Source organism: Pinus tabuliformis, chromosome 2_2 (genome assembly GCF_031772625.1).
Source record: "Pinus tabuliformis cultivar Carrire ecotype Pingquan chromosome 2_2, CPIR1, whole genome shotgun sequence".
Lineage (NCBI taxonomy): Eukaryota > Viridiplantae > Streptophyta > Pinopsida > Pinales > Pinaceae > Pinus > Pinus tabuliformis.
Genome location: NC_142300.1, coordinates 1176118719 through 1176141468, shown reverse-complemented (window position 1 = coordinate 1176141468; position 22750 = coordinate 1176118719).

Genomic DNA, 22750 nt, shown 5'->3' with positions numbered 1-22750 from the left:
AACTAACTTATTTACTAGTTTTGTTTTAAAATAACTAAATGGCAAGTCTATCATTTTGGTCTTCTTAATATATTGCATACTTGATCACCAACTTTTGTTTTGAATATTATTATCTTCGATGAGGGAAAAAACAACATTGTGTTAGAAGTAGCTCCTTCACTATGAATAGAATGTTTGCATTTACTTCCTATTTTATAATACCAAGTAGGTGCTTTATGTTTTTTTTGCAATTTTTATGATATTTGTAGATGAGAGCTAATTGATTATTTGAAATTTCATTTAGATTAACATTTAGCTTCTTTGTAATTTTTATGGTGTTTGTAAATCAGATCGAATTGATTATGTCAAACTAAATTATGATCAAACACCAAGTATAGTTTTTTTGAATTCAATGCTTGGACCCTCACAATTTAATGATCACATCTAGAAATATCTTGAAAATATTTACAAAATCTTGTAGACCACGCTCATTGAAGCCCATTATTGGTCTTTGTGTATTCTACTTAGTTATGCAATCTAGGTCAAAAGTGTTGGAGTGCAAGATTGAATTATCATAGTTGGAAAAATGATAGGTCGTGTTAATACTATACACATTAAATTGGATGTTATCATATTGATGTGGAGTTATGCACTTTAAAATTAACTAACTTTTAAATTCGATTTTTTTAAAATAATAATGGAGTATGTCTTGCCATTATGTTACAAAAACATCATAATGATTTCCAAGATGTTATTTATCATATTGAGCCCAAGAAAACAAGTAATGAGAACTTTTGACTTCTATAGGGTAAGGGTGGGTTTTTGTTTTAGCTTCAACCACCTTGTTTAAGTGTACAAATTTTGAAAATCTAGTTAATTTGAAACTTTTACATCATTTCAATAAGGTCCCGTGCTTATCACATAGAAGTAGAATTCTTAGTATTAAATATTCAAAGACATTTTTGCAAACATCTTAAATTTGTCCACCAATAATCTAGGTATGTTCAAGTAGATAAAACACTAAAATACTTATACAACCTTTAGGCATGATCAAATTAAGCATATATGAAAACTACATTTATTAATAGCCAATATATAACAACACATTCAAATCCTAAGTTTCATTTAAGGTATACCAAATCACTCAACATTTCATCTTCACTATCCCAATAAATTAGTGTATCAAACCAATCATGAAATTAAGAAAACATTGGTACAACCCTTTATCACAATATGAATATAGAGTACAAGATCCTAGCTTTTCCAATGTTGGCATATCAAGTTCTTCCTTTTTATCTCAATCAAGGACTTCTCCAAAGCATCCTAGACTCTAGTAAGAGAATCCACATTCACTTCAAACCTCAACCAACAAGAACGTTTAGCAAGACACCTCCTTAAATGAGGAGCTTATAGCCCACTTGCTTCACCAACATGGATCATCTACATAATTAAATTGAAATCCATGTTTATTTGCCTTATTTAGAGGCCCTTGCTCTTCTGATCATTGCAAGGTATGTTCCAACATTTCAATGCTAAGCACAAACTTCTATGTGCCATGGTCTTCTACAAGCATGCAAGATTGAAATGTCATCCAATTACACACTCATGTATAGTGTAACTTGTGTATGAAAGTGTATGTCTTGATGAGTGCTTAACAATGGCCAACCCACCATGTGAGGTGTCAATCATCAAAACTATTTATGCATAACCCTATCAAGAATTCAAATCCGATTGTCAATTTCTTCATCTATCCCTCTCTTTTAAATATAGAGCACATCCAACCACTCATAATTATGAGGCATATCGTTGAGCTAAGTGATGAAGTGGTTGCCTCTAATTGTGCAAAAAAATGGCTTCTAATTGTATATCCAATGTATTGTAATGCTAGAATCAATGTTCAATCCAATCAACAAACTCCCTTTTAGTTTGGGTTGAGGATTATTTAATAGAGTATATTCTATATCTAATACATTCTCAACACTTCCATTCTAGTGATTTTGATGATAGAACAATTATTTATATTTTGTAATCAACTAGTGAGAATGTGAAGAGCTCTTGCTTGTTCGTCTTATCACTTACTCTACAGTTTTCTTCTTTTATATCCTCTTATCAATAATGGCTTGCACAAACGTTCTCTTTTCTTAGACATCCCAAATGACTATCCAATTTGATGGTGTATGCAACTAACCAAGGTTTGGCATCATGGTGAATAGTATGAGCTAAAGCTACTCTTAAAACTTAGTACAACATTGTCACACCCACCATTAGTTTTATGTTTGAAGCTTTATCATGTATAAACTATTTCCAATCCTCCCTCTTTCACATAGTCTATAAGACAAACAAATAAATACACAATCAATTATTGAGGGAATTAGGAAACATTTAACATATGTTCAATTGCATCCAACATGACAACAAAAGCAGTTAAAACCTAAACTGTTTTCTTCATTTTTCTTTTCCGTGATAATTAACAAGGAATGAGAATATATAATTGCTTATAAAGAAACTTATGAAATGAACTTTATCTGCCCATTGTTGTCCTCATACAATGTATTCCCCACATTTACTGGAATATTCCCCTATTTCCAAGTTGATTTTATCCCAATAGACAGGACAACATTCCATTGTCAATGGTGTATAAAGGAAGTGAATTATATGCAAAGGGAGATAATTTTTAAATAATGACACAATCAAACAAGAAAGTTGGTTTTTAAAGGTGTATTGTTTGTCAATATTTCTTCTTTATGAGTTGGTTGTAGAATAAGGTCGCTACACAGAACATTGAGGAGGGAAATATGGCCTATGAGTGATAATTCTTAGTATTAAATCCACATGGTTTCAATTCCTAACACAAAAAATTCCAATTTCAAGTCAAATGAATCCACGTTAAATATAAGTGCAAAAGAGTGGATTTCATCCATCAATTGGATAATTATCTATGATGAAAATTTCCCACATCTTTCCCATAAGGCCCAATGACTTTGGAATAGGTAAATTGCTATATATGACTAATTCAACACTAAAAATTGGATTAGAATGGAAACTAGGGAAACACCTTTTTCATTATAACCTTTGATCATAGGATTCATAATGAATTAGATAGTGGGTGTCTTTTCATTGTTGATATTTATCAATTTCCAATGGAGATTGAAATTCTAAGTGAAACAATCAAAACTATCACTAGGGTATGAGTTCTCGCCATTAAATTAACCACAAGAAACAATTGACTATGAATAAGAGTAATATATCAAGAAAATATAAATGATCCTGACCTCACATAAAAATCAATCACATAATGGACACAATGATTTTAACATGGAAACCCAAATGAGAAAATCAACTTTGAATGGTTGCTCAGTTTTTCATTTATACAATTTTTAGCTACAACACAAACCATGCCTCTATGGGCATATTCCCTTCCTTGGCTCTATTTTTCCCTCAAGGGAAACTACTTCTAAAACCATGCTCTCACAAGGTGTGGCGTTGTTGCTTTTATGAGCTCCTTTTTTCATACTATTCGACTCAAACTTGTTATTCTAAGTTCTCCTTTAGATACATGATGATATTGCCTCACAACACTCCTTAGATGCCTCAACAATGGTATGCAACTTCTTTTTAACATAGATGATGCATGCACTACCAATTAATCCACTATGTTTTCATTGCAGATGATCATGGTACTCTAGTTTAGATTATTTACTTCAATTGATATGCTCTCATGTATGGGTTTCATACTTAGACATGGTATTATAACTTATAAGCTTGTTGTGAATATAGTAAACATTAAGTGTCATCTAATAATATTTCAAAACATTAACAATATTTTTATTTTACTTGTTGTATCATGGGGGACATAATTTTCCTTTAGATATGTAACATATCCAACCCCAAGGGTCATGTTATGGAGGCAAAGTGTCAATTTTTATTTTTTTTTCTTTTCTTTTTGGACCATCTCCAATTTTTTTTTTTGAGTTCACCCTCCTCTTATACTTATCAAGAGCTTTCCAATGATATAAATTTTTTATTTTCAACTATGGGCATAATGTTATGGCCATCAGAAGAATTACCACTCTACGCCATGTTAGCATCCATATAGCTAACACATGGCAATCATGTGCCTATGTGCCATTCCATACTACACCATGTCATATGGACACATTGTTGACATGTGGTGGTGCTATGCCCACATGTCTCCACCACATTGTGCCACCTCCATAGGAGAGGCATGTCAATTGGCAAACCACATTTGGATCCAATTTTTTCATAAAAGTTCCAGATGTTTAGTGTTTCATATACATTCTAATTTTTATGATCCTTACACCTTAGAGATGATAAGAAACCAATAATTACAGTCCTCTTCAAGGGGGAAACCTCATGCTACAATAAATATAAAGGATACTATTATAATAACACGAGACAGTGAGATGTTCTAGCCTACATAATTGTTGAAAAGCATAGCTTGGGAGGTACTCACACATGTCTAGGGTACTTGACCTGTGAGAATTTGACCCACTCTATGGGAAAAGTACCCCAACCTATGGGTTTTGGACCCAAAGTCATGGGCTTTAGACCCAAAGATATTGATTCTTTAGTCTAATATCTATCTATATATATATCTATATATATATATATATATATATATATATATATATATATGATACAAAGGGTGCAATTATAATAAAATGGGACCTTGAGATGTTCTAGCCTACATAATTGTTGTAAAGTATAGATTAGGAGGTACTCCCACAAATCTAGGGTACTTGAATTGTGAGGATTTGACCCACTCTATGGGAAAATTACCCCAGCCAGTGGGTTTTGGACCCAAAGTCATGGGTTAAGACCCAAAGATATTGATTCTTTATTCTAATTATTGTAGTGGAGACCCCTAAATGGATCTAAGGGCTCCTAATTCAATCATTGGAGATATAGAAATATAAGATACATATGGAGATGTCATTCACCATCATAACACCTCTCCTTGTGTGAATAGAGTGAGCCACATACCTCAAAGAAAGTTGATCTTGAGTATTTATGTGCATGTGAACATCTCTGGAGAGGGCATATTATACCTTTATGTGTTTCTGAGCAGACCGAGTCAAATAAAGTGTTGGGCGATGATTTGATCCATCAAGGAAGAAGGGGTGCAACCCCAAGGAAGAGGTCGAGAAATTTATTGTCTCAAAACAGGCCGAAAGGACCTTAGACCTAGTATAGGAAGAGGCCGAGAGTTCCTCAGGCTAAGCATAAGAGGGCCAAAAGGCCTCATATTGGAGTTGATCACTTTGTGGGTAGGCCGAACCTTGGTGAATGCTTGAAACTCTAAACACAATTTTCTGAAGTCAAAGGGAGTGTTTGGAAGGTTATTATTCTATGTTTGGAAGAGCATTGAGTTGTATTTTGAAGTTTGTTCATCAAAGGAGGGTGTGGACAACTATGTGTGATGGCTGGTAACGAAAGTGGTTCGAAGGATCGGATCACTATGAGAAATTGATTGTACAAAGATCATAAAGGAGCCTAATGTCTGTGTGAAGGAGGCAAAGGACAACTCGCTGTCAAGGGAAAATGAGGACTGAAAGGGTTGGTTGTGAAGGGGCTACATAAGCAAGTAAGTTTTTTTTCTTGTTCTTTTGGGCATATTGAAAGCCAAAAGGAGTTGAATTCAAGCCCTAATGTATACTATTGTATAATAGTCTTGTATAAAGGTGTAACATGGCCATGATCCCTGGTACAAGAGCTCTATGTATTTCTTGTTGATGGATTAATAAGAAGTGTTTTGGGCCACATATTTATCTGTGTATTATATTGATTCACTATTGTTACATTTCCCCTATGTAAAGTGCTTATGGTTGTGTATCTGAAATGCATTTATGATCTTGTATAGACATAGACCAGATTCGGGATATAAGGAAAATTCAACATGGTATCCGAGCTACTTTGAAGGGACAACTGAATTAGAGTGTGAAAAGCAAGCGGCCTAAGAGGGAGCTAGTTAATTTTTTATTGAAGGACTAACAACATGGAAAAGTTGATTTCTAGTTTGAGGTATGAGGATAGGTTGGAAGGGTTTACTAACTATAGTCCACGGAAAAAGAAAATAAAGCTAGTCCTTTTGGTGAACAAGATATGAGAGTTTTCTAACAAGGAGATTCTAAGCCAATAGATCCAAAGGAGTTAGATGTATTTGAAGATTTTAATGCAAAGGCCAAGATGATTGTTTTATATGGAATAAAGGATCACTTGATACTTCAGCGTACTGGGAATAACATTGCACTTGATATGTGGAAGGCTCTCCAAGACTTGTTCCAGAATAAGAATGAGAATTGATTAATGGTATTCAAAGAGAAGCTCAAGAACACTAAGATGTTGGGCGACGAGGGTGTGGCTACGTATCTGACGAGGGTTTCTCAATCTCGTGATGATCCATTGGTGATAATGTTCCAAAGTCAGAATTAGTGAGGACTACTTTGAAGTTATTCATTGAGGAATGGAAGCCATTATCAAAGGAATAGTTGCTTGAGACAAGCTCCCAGATTGGAATAGGTTATGGTATGAATTCATCTAAGAGGAACTACATGAAAAGGATCTTCATAAGAAGAAGTCGAATGGAGAGAATGTGAATCTCGTAAGTAAGATGAAAGGAAAATCAAAGAAGTACTTGAGAAAGGTGAAGTGTTTCACATGTGGCAAGCATGGCCATTATGCTAGTAAGTTTGCAAGTCGAAAGAAAGGAGATCATGAGAAGAAGAAAAATATTGCAATGGATGCTACATCTACAACCAAGAAGGGTGACTTCACAAGAAGGTTCCAAGAGGATTTTTATCTAGTCTCTCATTTCTCCGAGGGCACCATTGATGAGTGTGCATGGTTCAATGATAGCAGAACATCAAAGCATATTATAGGATTGCGAGAAGTATTCGAGACTCTAACTGAATGGGACTCTAAATTGCACATGGAGGTTTGAGGTAAGAATTAGAAGATTGTTAAATGGTTAGGTATGGTTCCATTCAGGATGGAGTCAGGAGGGATGCTATAAGTCTAGGATGTACCGTGGATATCAGAGCTCAAGTGCATCATATTTTTTGTCTCAGTGACTGAGGTTAAGGGTTTGAAGCATTATTCCAGGATGGAAAAGTGATGCTCAAGCCTAGAGGCTCTAACTCCATAAGAGAAGTTATTGGAGTTAGGGAGAATTTTGCATACAAGTTGAAGGGAAAGCCTATAGATTAAGGGAAAAAGTAGGTTCTTGAGACTTAGAGGGATTCATGTTTGAGGTGAGAGTTTGTAGGTTTAGAGGGAGGATCCACAACCTAAGAAGAGTACATGGTCACTAGGAAGTAAAGAGACTTCTATAACTAGAAAGAAGGAACCTTGGAATGCCCCGAAGGCCTATCATGAGAAGAAGAAGCAAGAGACTTCTAGTGGCAGGGATAGTTCCGAGGAAAGCGTTGTTCACTTTTCAGGGTATGTTGTCGTGATGGATGTCAGAGATTGGGAATGTGTTCCTAACGAGTTGTTTCCATGGAATGGAAGTACCTCCCTTTCTAATATGGAGTGTTGGAAAGTATAGCTTGGGAGGTACTCCCACAAGTCTAGGGTACTTTACTTGTGAGGATTTGGCCCACTCTATGGGCAAAGTGCCCAATCCAGTGGGTTTTGAACCCAAAGTCATGGGCTTGAGACCCAAATATATTAATTCTTTATTCTGATTATTGTAGTGGAGACACCTAAATTGATATAAGGGCTCCTAAGACAATGATTAGAGAGATATAAATATAAGAAACCTATGGATAGGTCATTCACCATGATAACATCTCTCATTGTGCGAATAGAGTGAGTTGCAGACCTCAAAGAAAGTTGAGCTGGAGTATTTTTGTGCATGTGGACATCTCTAGAGAGGGATGAATATACCTATGTGTGTTTCTGAGCAGACTGAGTCAAAGGGAGTGTTGGACAGGGGTCTGATCTATCCGGGAAGAAGGGTCGTAGCCCTAGAGAAGAGACTGAGATTGTTAGGTCCCTATAGTACTAGTGATTCCCCCATTACTATTGTTGTTGTATCCCTTATTAATATTGTTGTGCCCCTATTGTCCCCATATTGTTATTATTGTGCCCCATAGAATCCCTCTATTGTTATTTTTGTGCCTTTATATTATTATTGTTAGGTCGGCTTGGTTATATTGTGACCCCTTAGACTCCTATATATAGAAAGGAGGTTTTGTCATTTGTATCATCCAAGAATTGTTCATTTGTGTAATGTAAAGGAGGTTTCCCCCTCGAAGAGGCTGAATTATAAGGCGTTGATCTATCTTTTCTATCTTTTTGTGAGCTGGTTTCATAACATTTGGTATCAAAGCTTTGGATTCTAGGGTTTTGCTGCTCCAAACAGGTCATCGTGGCATTTGTGCTATAACTTTTTTTCTGTGACGTTTCAGACGCTAAAAAAAACACCATTTGGGCTGAAATCGTTCTGAACCTTGGGTCTGAATTTCAGAGCTTTTCGCGCTACATTTGCGGGGATATAATCTAAGGAATTTGGCCTTTTTGCAGACTCCCAAATTACATTCCAAATATGTGACTTGGGGAAAATAGTCATAACTTTTTTTTTGAGCATCATATTGAAATTTCATAAGAAGTTATAGAAATAGGACGAAATGTAGTTTCCTGTGTATATTTTTCAGATCCTAAGGTCAAAACAGTGACATGTGGAACTTCTTACAAGTTCACTCTTCTCAAAAGGTATATAATCAGGTCATCTTGGGAGATTGTGCATAAATCTTTCTTGGAGAATCTAAATTCGATCAGACTGGTGGCATTGGAAAGAGGACGTCGAGGGCTACTGTAGATCACAATTTCAGAATTGGAAGATCTGAAATTACAGAGATACATCAGATGCAATATCGAGCTCCTACAAAGTGAAAAAAGGTGTGTAGATTTTTTAAAATTTTTGCATAAGATTTGTTTGAAAAATTAGTTTGAAGGAATTCAAAACGCATAGTGAAGAATTATTATCAGTAATTGATGCCTTGATGAATGAAAATGGAAACACCTAGTAAGCAACCTGAAAGCTCTAGCATGACTCATGAAGAAGAGGAAGAAATGCAACATGATATATCAAAATTACAAGACCAAGTGCAACAAATGTCACTCGCACAAAAAGTAACAAAATCGAAGATGGATGGTTTAAAGAAAGATATAGAAGCTAAGATGTATGGCGTGGAAGCTAAGATGAATGGTTTACAGAAAGGTGTGGAAGCTAAGATGGATGGTTTAAAGAAAGGCGTATAAGCTAAGATGAATGATGTGGAAGCTAAGATGGATGATTTGAAGATAGATTTGAGGATAGAATTGAAGACAGGCATGGAAGATTTGAAGACATGCATGGAAGATTTGAAGATAGATTTGAGGACAGAATTGACAAAGTTTCTACAAGAAATTCTTACTAATGACGAAAGGGTAGTAAAGGAAACTCATGATGAAAACACAATAAACTTTAATCATGATTTCATAGACTCTAACGTTGGATCGAAGAACCACCATGTTCCAAAGATCGATATGAGGAAGTTTGATGGCAAGGATCCCGAAACATGGATATTACAAATGGAGCAATTTTTCGATCTCCATAATGTGAAAAACACACAGAAGGTATGTATTGCAACTTTTGAACCAAATAAATTTATATGGTATCAATGGCTTTGATCTCATAAACAAATTGTCACTTGGGCAATTTTTACAAGACAAATGACAGCACATTACGAGGATACAAAAAGCAACACTTTTGTTAGCCAATTGATAAATCTCAAACAAAAGGGTTCAATGATGGAGCACATTGAGGACTTCCAAAAATTGAACATAAGGGTAAAAGATATTCAAGAGGAGCATCGAATTGATGTGTTCACAGGGAATTTAAAGGATAATATCCAACATGAGGTTCACCTTTGGGAACATTGGAGAAGGCATTCAGGTTAGACAGAAAAATGGAAAGAAAACTTATGGCAACTAGGAAGCCTACTACTCACAACTATAAAGATGGAAGTGTTGTTGCCCCTGGCCTTCCACAACATACAAGGTTGAAAAAACAAAAATTGGAAGAAAAAAGAGCAAAAGGGCTTTGTTACAGTTGTGATAGAAAATACACTAAAGGTCATAAGTGCACTGATAAGAAATTATTTTACATAGATTGTGAAGAGGAGGAAGAAAAGGAACAAGAAATTTCAAAAGAAGAGGATATACTCTAAGAACAAACCCTAGATAAAGAAGAAATGAATCTGACCATATCTTGTAATGCATTGGCTGGAATTACCACTCCTCAAAATATCAAGATAGAAGGACATATCAAGAAGAAAAAGGTAATAATGTTGATTGATTCAGGAAGTACCCACAATTTTATTCATTGTAAGGTAGCAAAAGAATTGAATTGCTTCTTATATCCAACACCAGAGTGTCAAGTGATGGTTGCAAGTGGAGGAACCATAAATTGCTCTGGAAAGTTCCATAATATCAAGCTATCCATGGGAGAATATGTATTGAATAGCCCAATGCTTTCCATTCCAATGGGTGGTGTTGATGTTGTACTAGGAGTCTAATGGCTACAATCATTGGGTACAATAGCTTTTAATTTTCAAGAACTTTTCATGAAATTTTCTACGGAAGGAAAGAAAGTTGAATTAAGGGGTATTGTAGGGAAATTAGGAAAGATAATCAGCTCTAATGGTATGACAAAGCTTCTAAAGAAGGAACAACGAGGTGTAATTGTACAATTATGTTCACTATATGTTTCCACATCGAAATCATTTATTTCTCTAGATCTCCAAAAAGTCTTGGACAATCATTCCAAGGTATTTGAGACTCCCAAAGGTCTCCCACCTATTTGTGATCGTGATCACACTATTCATTTGATTCCAGGAAGTGTTCCTCCAAATATCAGGCCGTACATATATCCCTATGCTCAAAAGAGTGAAATTGAACGTATGGTTGCAAAAATTCTAGACACTGGTATAATTCAACCTAGTCAAATTTATTTCTCTGCTCCAATAGTATTGGTGCCCAAGAAGGATGGATCTTGGCCCATGTGTCCAGATTATAGGGAGCTCAACAAGCTCACTATTAAAGATAAATTTCCCATTCCTGTCATTGATGAATTATTGGATGAATTGCATGGATCAATTTACTTCACCAAGTTGGATCTTCGTTCAAGATATCATCAAATCAGAATGAAGACTGAAGAAATTATGAAAACAACATTTAGAACTCATGAGGGTCATTATGAATTTTTGGTCATGCCTTTTGGCCTTACTAATGCACCTTCTACATTTCAAGGTTTGATGAATTCCATTTTCAAACCCTTCCTTAGAAAATTTGTGTTAGTAATTTTTGATGATATACTAGTCTACAACAAGTCTTGGAAGGATCATGTTGAACATGTTGACAGGGTGCTCAAACTATTGAAGGAGAAACAATTATATGCAAAAAGCTCCAAATGTTTCTTTGGAGTACAAGAGGTGGAATATCTGGGTCATATTGTATCTCATGAAGGTGTTTAAGTAGACCCTAGCAAAATTAAAGCCATTAAGGAATGAAAAATCCCCACATCCATAAAGAATCTGTGAGGATTTCTCGGGTTGACAATGTATTATCACAAGTTTGTTAAGAATTATGGGAGAATAGCAACACCTCTAGCAACATTATTGAAGAAAGATGCATTTTCATGGACTCCAAAAGCAACAAAGGCCTTCGAACATCTTAAAAAGGCAATGTGCCAAGAACTAGTTTTAGCTACACCAAACTTCACAAAAACCCTTATTGTGGAATGTAATGCTTCAGGAAATAGAATTGGTGTTGTTTTAATGCAGGATGAAAGACCCATTGCTTTTGAAAGTCGTCCAATCAAGGGAAAGTATTTACACAAAAATATCTATGAGAAGGAAATGTTGGAAATACTACATGCACTTAAGAAATGACAACCCTACCTAATGGGAAGACACTTCAAGGTAAAAACAGATCATGATAGTCTTAAATACTTTTAGAACAAAGATTATCCTCTGAAGAGCAACAACATTGGGTCACAAAGATGTTGGGTTATGACTTTGAAATCATCTACAAAAAAGGGAAGCAAAATGTTATGGAAGATGCACTCTCAAGAAAGGATGAGGATGTGGAAGCATTATTGTGCACCATTTATATTATCCAACCAGATTGGATAAACGAAGCAAGGGAGGAATGGAAGAATGATGAAGAAGTGTGGACACTTATTCGAAAGTTACAACAAGATTCCAGTACATCTGATACATTTAGCTCGAAAAATGATTTGTTATGATACAAAGATCACTTATACCTCTGTAATAATTCCCAACTCAAACAAAAGATTCTTATGGAATTGCACACTTCTCCCTTAGGAGGGTACTCAGGATTTTTAAAAACTTACCATAGGGTTAAGAAGGAATTTTTTTTGGGATGGCCTTAAATCGGATATTCAAAAGTTTGTGGCAGAATGTTTGGTTTGCCAACAAAACAAAGTTGAAACAATTAAGACCCTAGGTCTATTACAACCTTTGTCCATTCCAAGCCAATGTTGGGAGGAGGTTTCAATGGATTTTATCATAGGTTTACCCAAGTTTGAAGGAAAGAGTGTCATCATGGTGGTAGTTGACAAACTTACCAAGTATGCACACTTTTGTGCATTATCAAATCCATTTAAAGCCAGTACAGTTTCTACTACATTTATGGAAACAATTCAAAATATACATGGAAACCCAAAGATTATTGTAAGTTATAGAGATCCCATTTTCACTGGAAATTTTTGGACAAAATTGTTTCTTGTCTTGGTACTTAGTTAGCTCATAGCTCATCTTATCATCCTCAATCTGATGGGAAAATTGAGATAGTAAATAAATGTTTGGAAGGATATCTTCGTTGCTTTGTATTTGATAAACAGACATAATGGGTCAAATGGTTGCCTCTGGCTGAATGGTGGTATAACACTTCCTTCCATACTACAGCAAAAATGACCCCATTTATGGCACTTTATGGATATCAGCTACCATCCATCACATCATATTTAAGAGAAAATTCTAAGGTTTAAGTAGTGGAACATCACATCGAGCATCAACAATAAGTTCTCCAACTCTTAAAGGATAGAATGAAACAACAGGAAGATCAACATCGCAACGAAAGAAGTTTTGATGTAGGTGACTAGGTATTCCTACGATTACAACCATATAAACAAATGTCCCTCAAACAAGCTAAGAAGGATAATAAATTATCACCAAAGTATTATGGTTCCGTACAAGGCGTTGCAAAAGATTGGTACTATGGCATACAAATTGGAGCTTCCCGCAGCTTCTTGAGTGCACCCAATTTTCCATGTTTCATGTTTAAAGAAGGTTATAGGCGACAAGCACCCAGTTCAACCAATATTGCCAGAACTTGACAAGGAAGGAAAAATTATATTGGAACTGGAAGCGATCACAGAAACATGAACTCAACAGCTACGAAATCGATCAATTTCGGAGTATCTCATCAAGTGGAAGAACTTATCTACTGAAGATTCCACATGGTAGGATGATAATTTTATACAGAAGCATCTAGAACTACTCAAGCGTTGAGGACAACACTTTTTTTGAAGGAGAGGGGCATGTTAGGTCCCTATAGTACTAGTTATTCCCCCATTACTATTGTCATTGTATCCCTTATTAATATTGTTGTGCCTCTATTGTCCCCATATTGTTATTATTGTGCCCCATAGAATCCCTCTATTGTTATTTTTGTGCCTTTATATTATTATTTTTAGGTCGACTTGGTGATATTGTGACCCCTTAGACTCCTATTTATAGAAAGGAGGTTTTGTCATTTGAATCATCCAAGAATTGTTCATTTGTGTAATGTAAAGGAGGTTGCCCCCTCAAAGAGGCTGAATTATAAGGCATTGATCTATCTTTTCTATCTTTTTGTGAGCTGGTTTCATAACGGAGACCTCTACTATCTTAGAACAGGGTGAAAGGGCCTCTGAAGTCATACATGAAGAGGCTAAGAGTGCCCCAGGCTGAGCATAATAGTGATGAAAGGAATCATATTGGAGTTGATCACTCTATGGGTAGGTAGAACCCTTATTAAGGATTGGAATAATGAACATAATTTAATGAAGTCTATGGGAGTGTTTCAAAGGTTGTTATTATGTGTTTGGAAGAGTGTTGAGTTGTATTTTGAAGTTTTTTCATCAAAGGGGGGTGTGGAAAACAATGTTTGAAGGATGGTAATGTAAGTGGCATGAATGATCTCATCATTGTGAGCAATTTATTGTACATAGATAAAAATGGAGCCTAATCTCTGTGTGAAGGACACAAGGGATTGCCATATGTCAAGGGAAAATAAGGACTAAAAGAGCTAGTTGTGAAGGGGATATAAGTTTTTTGTTTTGTTCTTATTCTTTTGGGTAGAATGAAACTCAAAAGAAGCTTACTTCAAGCCCTAATGTATATCGTATTATACTACTCTTGTATCAAGGTGTAAAAGGGTCATGATCCCTGGTATGAGAGCCCTATGCGTTTCTTGTTGATGGAGTGATAAAAAGTGTTTTGGGACACATATTTATCTATGCATTTTATTGATTCACTATTGTTACATTTCCACTATTCAAAGTGTTTGTAGTTTTGTTTTTGAAGTGTGTTTATGCTCTAATATAGACATAGACCAGAGCTAGGATATAAGGAAAATTCAACAATAACAATATAACAAATTCACATGTTTGGCACTGATTTATGGAGAATACAGAAACCCTAACTTCCTTGGAGCATATCTCTGAAAATATAGTGAACCAAGATTTTTAACTTAAACTAGATGTTCACCATAATTTCACCTCAATATAGTCCAAGTTTCACAATCTGAAGCCTCATAGAAAAAATTTTATAGAAAAAATGCCAAACTAACCTATTTGAGTTAGAATTTAGGAGCATGCAAAAACCATAACTTCCTTGGAACATATCTTTGACAATATAATGAACCAAGATCTAAAAATTGAAATAGAGATTGCTCTATATGTCTTCTTGATATTCTCCAAGTTTCACCATATGAAATCTCCCAAAAAAAAATAGCAAAAATGCCATGATGACCTATTTGAAACAACAAAACCCTAGGATCATGGGCTTTGATACCAAATGCTATTATCCTTGTGCCTTAATGATCTAGTTCTCTCAGCTACCAAAATTAACCAAGATATTTTACTTATATCATGTTAGCAGAATTGCATGTGAAAGAGTATGAAAAACCACATGTGCATACATTAAAGAAGAGGAAACATAATGACAACCATCAAATCAAAGAACACACACAAGTTGATAATGAAGTTCACTCAGTGTGGGTTATTTCTCTAGGCCTAATGTCATACTGGGGAGGCCACTTCATTAAATGATGCAAGATGATGATGAGTACATGGTGTATTCTTTGTCATTACAAGGATCAAATTCCTCAGCTAGAGTGACATGTCTCTCCACGAGACGTTCTCCTATAGGAAATCTCACTCATATGGATCCTTCTCTTGCATGACAAGATAATAAATTCTCACATGATGTGGCATACAATTGTGCTTCAACAGAATGGTAAACAAGGATCTCAACAACAAAATCATCATCTCATTAAATCAAAAGAAAGACAAGGCATCACTACATCATATACCTCTGCTTCTGGAGATGGATTAAAAATTGTCAGCTCTGCTGGAGAACTGGATTGCACCGTTGAATTTGTGGAGTGAAATCATGTCAAATGACTGTAAACTCGACCTCTTTCTGACATCATCAAAATATGGACCCTTGGGAATTTCAAAGATTCACCTGAAAATTCCTTCTCACTGGTTGGATGATATTCTGCTGCTCAAACATCAAATCTGACTTCACCATTGCACTCCTTGTGAAAAATTGATTAATTTGAGTATAAAGTCGGCCTGGTTCTGAAATTGTCAAAATTCGGCCCTTAGAGAATCTTTTCGATTCCTCATGATTCCAAAAAGATTCCTCTTTGAAATTTTACTGAATATTTTATGCTAATATCCAAAAAGCATTCATGCCATCAGACTCCTAGCGAAATTCTAGTTCGTTCGAGTATAAAGTTGGCATGATTATGTCACTGTAGAAATTTGGCTCAAAGGGAATCTTTTATATTCCTCATGATTCCACAAAGATTACTCTTTGAAAGTTGACTAAATTTATGCTACTCAGATGAGGAAATTGATCACACCATCAGATTCCTTGCGAAAAATTTAGAAAAATGAGTATAAAGTTGATATACTATTGCCTTTGTAAAAAATCAGCCTCCAAAGGAATCTTTTAGATTCCCCATGATTCCCCTGCGTCAAGGTTCCTTGTCTTGATTTACGTGCTAGCTCAAGGTTCCACCCTCGGTATGCGTTCATTCTCACTCCTCTGTTCAGCGAACTGTAAAATTTGTGTGTTAAATAACCCATGGTGGGTGGACTTCTCAATGTGGCTAGCTGTCAATTTGTTGGTTGGGCGCTATGTTTGGAGGGCGGAGGCCCTGGGGTCAAACCGACGGGTCTCCCTCATTAATAGTTGGCGGGATCCATATTAAATGTGGTGTGTTTTTTAATTTTTGGCATGACGATGGTTATATGGGGCCACCGCCGGTGGGTCGGCCCACTGGCCGGCGCGGGTTCGACACCTGCCAACCCTGCTATATATTTTGTTGTAGTTTTTTTTAAATGGTCATCAGCCATTAAACTGGTTGGTCGAATGGCTAAACATATATGAATGTTGCTTGGGGTGGCGACCCACCACCTAGTTATGTATATATATGTATATATATGTATATGTATATATATATATATATGTATATATATGTATATATATGTATATATATGTATATATATGTACATATATATACATATATATACATATATATACATATATATACATATATATACATATATATATATATATATATATATATATATATATATATATATGTTTAATTTTTAAAATGAACTATTCAAAAACCCATGAGCACATTTTTAGGGTCATTAGAAAATTTAAGTAGGCAACAAATTCGCCTTTTTTTGACTTTCGAAAATCATCACCGTGAAGTGCCAAATTGTCACCTCGTTAGTGGCTGTGAATGGGCCTAATTTGACCAAAACTTTGACTAGCCATAACTTTCACATACGAACTTGGATTGAGTTGTAGGTTGCATTGTTTTTATCTTGCGACGAGATCTTCGATCTCACCCTAGTTTCACTTCAATTTAACAAATTTTATTTTTGATTTTTTCCAAAGTCACTTTTGAATTCTGAGTGTTTTTGGAGCCACCTAGATCACTTAGAAATGATAAGAAGCCAAGAATTAAAGTCTTATTTGAGGGGGAAACCTCCTTTTACAATAAATACCATGAGCAAGACAATAATTGATGATCCTAAGACTAGGTCTCCTTAGTATATGTATAGGAGACAAAGGGTACAATTATAATAAAATGAGACCATGAGGGGTTATAAACTACTTAACAATATATTAATAAAAATGTTGGCACTCAATATATAGGGCTTAATAAGGGGTTTTCAGTTTAATATGGGGCTTAACATTAATTTGGACATGTGCTCAATCAACAACCAAAATTTAGATCAAGAAATTCTCAAAATGCTCCCTTTTATAAAAAGTTGGATCCCTAGACTCACATTCCACTTTATCTCTACCACATCTCCTTTGTGTCAAATCCATGTCATCCTTGCCATGTAAACAACACACCATGTCAAATCATATAATATTTCACTCATTTAGATATTTGGATTTTCAATTCTTCAAAATTCATTTGGAAAACCATTTTGCTAGATTCATGTGGAAATGCATTCCTTCAGATTCATCCAAATTTTGGAAAACCCTAGAAAGGCCATTTCACCAAAGGCCATTTCACCAACTTCTATATTTCTAGACTTTTTGATTCCACATCATGCACCATGACATATGCCATGTCAGTTGCTACATCATCTTTTGTATCTCATGTTGGCACACCACATTGGCATGCCATGTTAACGAATCTTGTTAGTATATCCATGTCAACATGTTACATCACTCTTGACACATAAACAACCATGTCGAATACCACATCACATGACATATCTGCCACTGTGATGTTTGCATTTCTAGCATCAAGATCTAGTTTCTTCCAAAATATGCATTTTCAAATAGTTCCAAACTTTTAAACTTCAATATTGCATTCTATTAAATGTTAAGAGAACTTTGACATAAAAACATATAACATATTCCATATCATTTGCTATCTGGAACTTGTCTAATGGCTAGAAACTATGGTAACCAACAAAAAGGTGATCAATTTTTTTTTGGATATTCTACTATCAGGATGTTGTCTAACGATGGAAAATACTCCATCACCTAATGGAAAGGTGAACTAATAGATTCTATATCTTTCAATATATAGATTCTATCTAACAATGGGAAAGAATATGGTATCCAATGGAAAGGTGAGTTTATCATATCTTTTGTTGGTGACTTAATGAATAAGCCCAAATATCTAGTTATATGAATATCTGGATAACACAATCATCTATATTGGACCAAACTAGTTTCCCTTTATCCATTTCTATCTAGACCCATAGTCATGGCTTCCTACTAATCCATGTGACCCGAGGTTGGGGCTAAGAACTACCATCCCTGAATTTTTTAAAATTACAGGTTTCAAATGGGATTCTCAAGATTACTATTTAGTGTTTCATTTTGATTCCAATGGGAGCATATTTGTGAAATTCTTTAGAAGAGCATAAATCCTCCCTAGCCTAAAATGGCATCCAATACTCATATAATCAAGATATTAATTAGAAAATTTCCATGGGGAAAAAGAGGCCACAAGTTACTTACACATCTACTTAGCTAAGGGAAACCTTCCACCTATTTATTCTTAATCAAACAAACACAAGCTTTAACCCCTTTTGGAATTACAATTAGAGAGATCAAAACTATGTCTAAATTATCAAGGAAATAATGACCTCATAAATCTCTTATCAATTTAATAATCATCCATACACCAAATATACACATATATTACAAATTTATGGCAACCCAAGGGTTGTTATAGGCTATATAATAGTTATGGGAAATATTTCATAGTTGAACCAAATTCAATATTTATTTCAACCCATTTAAGGTTTCAATTTAAGGAAAATCTTCAAGTCTTCTTAATCCCAATAAGGCATAACTCAATTGATCACTCATAATTTTATCCCCTAGGAAATCCTATCTATAATATTCCTTTAAAATGGTTGTATAGGCCTAACTAGGTCCTTCAACTAAATGTACTAATCTTCTTAAGTTTACTAGTGCAATTTGTAATCTTAAGTTTATATGATCTTTGAAGACTCCTTCTGTTGAGTCTTCACTCTAAGGTTTGGGCCTTTATTTGAACTTTTGGTTGCATTCATCAATGGAACCCTCTATTCATAGTCAATATATTTAAGGCATCCTTTTGCTATGGAGAGGTAACATAACTTCCATGTAAATTACCAATTATGCAACAATTAACATGCTTAGAGAAACTTTGAAAGTATGCATAACGCACAAAATGCACACCAACCTATATACTTAGAAATGCACATAACATTAAACATAAATAATCACAATAAACATTCATATAGGGAAACATAATTTATACATACATTAACCATTGGTACATAGAGTTTGAATACTTATAATGAACCACCAACTAGTACCTATAGACCTCTGATGTTCCTCTCAACCACAGATAATGTTACTCATCATCTCTTAGCAGTGAGTCACCCTCAGGTTGGGTTCATAACTCCACAAGAGTAAAGGCTCTCTTAAAGCCAATAATGGACACACAATCGAGTACCATTTAGGTATGATGACTCACATTAGTAATACCCCTTTAACCAATTCTCCCTTCAAGCTCCAACCTTTCCTAAGGTGAGTAAGAAGAATTTAGAAATATAATTTATTGACCATCTTGACCAATTCCACCTCCAAGCTCTAGCCTTACTCAAGATGAGAAAGGAGAATTGGTTGTAGAATTTACCAAGAATATTGGCTCAACGAATTCCTTGTCCAAGATTGAGTCTTACTTGAGACTAGCAAGGAGAATTGGTCATCCGATTTCACCATGGAACTATCTATTATTTACTAGGCTATAGGGTTAAATGGATGCCTTAGGTCAAAATGTTAGTAGTTGATTCAATTCATAGGGTTAATGGATGACTTAAGTCATAGAGTCTGTTTATTTTCTAAGTTTATCGCTCAACCAATCTTGTCATATTCCCCAAGGAACCAACACATGACAAGAAAAAATAGCAAGTACTTATAGGGAAGGGTGCATGAATGGTGATAGGTATCCCCAACAACACCACATGGTTTGAACAACAAGTGACTCCATACAATGACAAATTAATGGTATCGATTCTCTCTCATCTCTTAGGATATAATATTGCATACTCTTTAGGGATATCATCATCATCTAAATTAGGATGAAGAAAAAATCTTGTTATTAATTTGTTCATTTAATTGAAAAAAAAATGTTGTTAGTTAAATAGCTCACACAAGTTTCACATTTTAAATTAATCACCAAGAGGTAAATCGCCACCCTTTTATTCAATATCGTGCATTTCTAATTGCATAAGAATACTTATAATATAAGAGGTTTTAAAGGATCTAAAATGGGGATCTAAGAAGGTTTATTATGTCATTTTGCATCATCATGGCAAGAAGAGAAGACAACACCATTGTATCAAATATGTCTTAATTTACTGAGCCTCAAATCCCTTGTATAAATGCTTTTATTTGTGGAGTTTAAGGGAATCAATAAAGCTAAAGGGAAGATTTTTAAACATGATAGATGATTGCAAACATAGGCAAGTTCCATATTGAAGAGGGAAAGGATATCCGTGGGAAGGTTATACAATTAAGGAGTAGAAATAAAGACAAAATAATGACCATTAAATAAAATGAATTAAAAGGAAAATGGATGAGAATGGTCTTCCAAGATGCATACGAAACGAGGATAAAGAAGAAAGAGGTTTATGACCCAAAGCTACATAAATAGATAATATATAAGGAAAAATGGTTTGGACTAATGCCCAAAGACATTGTTTGGCTAGTAAGCACAAGAGGACCAACTATTGGTTACAAGTGCATGCGAATTGAGCATAATTGTAATAATAAATATTTTTATTAAAGGAATATCATCATCAAAATTAGGATGAAGAAAGAATAAAGTTGGAGCTGAAGGTTGAGAGTCATGTAGAGGCTAAGAGTCATTGGTACAATGAATAAAAAGAACCTTTATAGTCATGCAAAAGGTTCTATTTTGGCATTATAAACTATTTTGATATCTTAAAGAGGGACATTTCTATATCACACAAGTTGTGAATGGTTCTGGACTATTCTTACCATCCATAGTTTTTTTGAAGCTTGTAGGGATGGATGTTGAAATCTGTAAACTATTTTCATGTTTGCAATGTCTTTTCTTATGTACCTTATGCATTTCTAATAAGTTGATGTGATGTACATACTTCTCAATGACTTGTATGCTAATGTTGATTACTTAGAGCTACTCTAGGGATTGTGTAAGTTGTAGATTGGTGGACTAATTCCCGTAATATTTGTATTTATCCCTTTTCTTTGTGTTAATATATTCTTAAAGATTCCTAAATAGGACTATGCAACAATTATATTAGCTACTACAATATTTGTATTTTGCATTTGCATTCTATGTTGCATATCATTTAAATCATAAAAGAGATTACAATGATTAAGCCATAATAGGAGAATTGATCATTTTCAGTGGAGGAAGTTGTAATTGGGATCTTTTATTTAGTGAATTTGTTTGGATGGTAATGAATATTTTCTTATGTCAACATTTCTCTCCCTCAAAACATAAGGTTTTCATCTTTTGTAGTCCTTACATAATTGTATTTAAATTTATAATAGTTTATTATACCTACTAAGTAAACATAATTATAGACTAAGATCAATTTCTTCTTTTATTTTTACTTCTTTCTCTAGATGGCCCTCAAATCCTAGGTAAAATTGAGGAAGATCTTTAGTAGAGTGTGATCTACCTGTAATGACCTATCATTTACAGACAAAACATTGTAAGAAAAAAGGTGTCAATCAATAGAGCTATTAGGGTTTTTTTGGTTCTTTCAAATCTTACTGGGTGAGTTTATAAGACACCACTACACTTCAAAAGAGTGTTGGAAATTTGAAACTACCATTTATAATTGTTCATCACCCTTAATTTAAATACTTGGATGATGCAATATGTGGATAGTTATCATGCTTTTAATTTTTTTGCTTACTTATCTTATGCTTTCCCAATAAATTGATGTGAAGCATGTATCTCACAACGAATTGTAGGATATCCTCAATTTCTCAGAGTTGCTTTGTGGTTTGCACAAGTTGTAGATTGGTGTACTAATTTCCTTAATGTTGGCCTTTCTCCCTTCGTTTTATATTAATCTATTTTTAGATGATACTAGCTAGGGATAAATAAGTGTTATATTAATGCTAGATTAGTTAAATTTCTAATATGCATTCTTAGTTTCATATTATTTAAATAAAAAAATATTATAATAGTCAAGCCATAACTAGAGGATTCATCATTTTCAACGGACCAGTTTCTAATTGGGCCCTTTTTTCAAGTGAACCTATGTGGCTAATAGTAAACACTATCCCACATCAATATCGTCCTAACTCAAAGTGTTAGCTTTAAATTTTTAATATTCCTTACATACACTATCTTTAATAATTTG